This window comes from Octopus bimaculoides, chromosome 8 (assembly GCF_001194135.2).
Source record: "Octopus bimaculoides isolate UCB-OBI-ISO-001 chromosome 8, ASM119413v2, whole genome shotgun sequence".
NCBI classification, from domain to species: Eukaryota; Metazoa; Mollusca; class Cephalopoda; order Octopoda; family Octopodidae; genus Octopus; species Octopus bimaculoides.
The window spans coordinates 29,994,951-29,998,215 of record NC_068988.1 but is presented as its reverse complement, the minus strand read 5'-3'; the positions used below and the strand labels follow the sequence as shown (position 1 = coordinate 29,998,215).

Below are 3,265 nucleotides of genomic sequence, written 5' to 3'. Positions count from 1 at the left end.
TATATATATATATATATATATTATATCATCATCATCATCATTTAATGTCCATTTCCCATACTGGTATGGGTTGGGACAGTTTGACAGGAGTTGGCAAGTGAGAGAGTTGTGCCAAGCTTCAATTGTCTCTTTTAGCATGGTTTCCACAGCTGGATGCCCTTCCTAACACCAACCACTTTACAGAGTGTACTGGGTGCCTTTTACTTGGCACCAGCATGGGAGCTTTTTATGTGGTACCACCACTGGTGCTTGCACATGGCTCCAGACAAATTCTCAAAGTTAATTGAAAATGTAAATCTTCGAAAAGAAAAAAAATGACTTAAATATAATTTCGCTTTAGTATTTGGTTTGTAAGATGCTTGATGTGAACTCAGGTGTTGAAGGGTATTGTGGTGAATTCTCCCAGTTGTGCATAAACTTATCTTTATAGACAGTTAGATAGGTAAATAAATATATAAATAGATTGTAAGATATCAAAGCAGAGATGTTCAATGATGCATACAAATTCACATAAATATTTGATAAAGAATGTGACATATGTATAATTGGGTTAATATGACAAATCTACATCATTCTTATATTTTTCCTATGAACAAAGAAAACAGTGGCTCTATAAATATTTCAGATTATATAATTATACAATTATAACCTATCCAAAATCCATAGCCTAAGGACACAGCAGTCATTATTATTACTGATGATGATGATGATAATCAAACAATTACAGCAAAAGTAGTCATGTGACCATTATTAACCAATTAGGGCTCTCTTGAATACAACTTAATTATGTAAATAATAAGTATGTTGGATATGTTTATTTATATCACTAGAACAAGTATAGCCAGAACATAAATATTTACAAATTATGTCACTGTCATGAAATGTTTGAAAGAGAGAAAAGTCAAAGTGGAAAAATGTGAGCAAAAAAAAAAAAAAAAAAAAAAAAAAATGGCTGTCTTGTAATAGTAAAAGTGCTATCTTGCAGTAAATTAAATTTAGTTTTCTGCTTGAATCTTAAAGTCAAAATCTTCAATAATAAAAGAAACATGAAAATCACATTTTGGTTTTTAAAAATATTAAGATAGCTGTGTGAAGAAGTGTCACTCTTTAACAGTGGAAGGAACCTGTAGAGGAGGGAGACCCAGGAAGACCTGGGATGAGGTGGTGAAGCACAACCTTCGAACATTAGGCCTCACCGAGGCAATGACTAGTGACCAAGACCTTTGGAAATATGCTGTGCGTGAGAAGACCCGGCAAGACAAGGGAGACCATAACCCGTACCTTTCCTTCGACGACTGGCCCCCATGCCAACCTTCCTTCATTGGACACTAAACTCTGCTTGCGAAGACCTGTTGGGGCAAGTGAAATCATAATTGAACCAAATTCAATGACTGGCACCCGTTCCAGTGAAGCGTTAACAGCACCATCCGAGTGGGATCACTGCCAGAGCAGCTGTCTGGCTTCCGTGCTGGTGGCACATAAATAGTACCATTTGAGCGTGATCGTTACCAGCGTCACCCTACTAGCACTTGTGCCAGTGGCATGTGAACAAAACATTTGAGCGAGGTCATTGCCAGTGCCGCTGGACTGACTCCTGTGCAGGTGGCATATAAAAAGCACTATTCGAGTGTGGTCGATGCCAGTACCACTGGACTGGCCCTCATGCTGGTGGCACGTAAAAACACCCACTACACTCTTGGAGTAGTTGGTGTTAGGAAGGGCATCCAGCTGTAGAAACTCTGCCAGATCAGATTGGAGCCTGGTGCAGCCATCTGGTTCACCAGTCCTCAGTCAAATCGTCCAACCCATGCCAGCATGGAAAGCGGACGTTAAACGATGATGATGATGATGATGATGATGATTAAAATTTAGAATTTTTCAGAATTTTCTAGATAATGTAGACTTTAAAAATTGTTAACGTTTAATAAAAATTACATACTCATAACTAATTAAGCAACTTTATTTATTATAGAAGAGTTTTATGTATACACATAGGCAGGTGGAACATTGCTGCACACACATGCATGTACCCACGCATGAGCGCATGCACACACAAGTAATTGTAGTAGATATGTAGTTTTCGCTTTTGTTTATTGGTTTGGTTGCCTAACAGGTTTGTACTGTCAAGGACACCAACACATACACATTCACTCGTTTGTGATAAAACTAGTCGCACAGAAAATGTAAAATCGTGTAAACTAAAATGGGTGGAGGAACTGAAATCTGATTAACTTTCTTATAAAGAATTCAAACTAAAAACAAAACAAAGAAAAGACAAGCAATTCAGGAAATGGTTTTTTTGGGTGTTTTTTTCTTCAACAAGGGTGGACTTTTGCTCAGTTGGGCTTGTTTTGTTATAGCAAAAACATACAGTTGGGATGAAACCGACCACCAAAAATCTGGGCCACACCCTTGAACAAAAGACCATTTCTTCAAGATAGAAAGTCAGGCCTGGAGAGGTCTAAGTATTCACTGTATAAAAGATAAGGATTACCATTTTATGGAACAATTCAACAATTATTAAAAATGATGTAAATAGAGAAAAATTCATCTTCTAAAAAATTAAAAAATGAAAAAAATCTGTTCTTTATCATTATTTTGTTCCTAATTGTTAGTGAGTGGGGGGTGGGTGTAATTTAACAATTTTTCTTGATAAATTTTTGGATGGCATTCATTTTCTTTATGAATTAGGAATATGAAAATTTGTACTATCTCAATATTTCTCGCTTAGATTTTGTCCACCATCACCCCCCACACACACTTCACCTCACAATCTCAAAATTTTTGAGAGACTTTTCTCTTTGAGTGCAATTAATTACCAAAGATTCTGTCTAATGAGGGAAAGGAAAGGTTCAGATGGCACAAACATTATGTCATTAGCAAATTGAGTGAATGATGATGATCATCATTTAACATCCGCTTTCCATGCTGGCATGGGCTGGATGATTTGACTGAGGACTGGCGAACCAGGAGGCTGCATAAGGCTCCAATCTGATTTGGCAGAGTTTCTACAGCTGGATGCTCTTCCTAACGCCAACCACTCCAAGAGTGTAGTGGGTGCTTTTACGTACCACCGACACGAGGGCCAGTCAGGTGGTACTGGCAATGGCCACACTCAAAATGGTATTTGACCATGTTCGGATGATGCTTTTTTTACATGGGGAACCAGTCAGATGGCACTGGCAATGGCCCACGCATGAACGGTGCTTATTGCATGCTACCAGCACGGGAGCCAGTCAGGCAGCACTGGCATCGGCCATCAACT

General features: G+C 38.3%; 1 protein-coding gene across 4 annotated transcripts in view; it reads right to left on the bottom strand.

Moving 5' to 3' along the window:
- Positions 1-3,265, bottom strand: part of LOC106882798 (neurexin-1a) — a 443,081-nt gene that overhangs the window by 405,481 nt on the left and 34,335 nt on the right. The gene's annotated exons all lie outside the window — the stretch shown is intronic.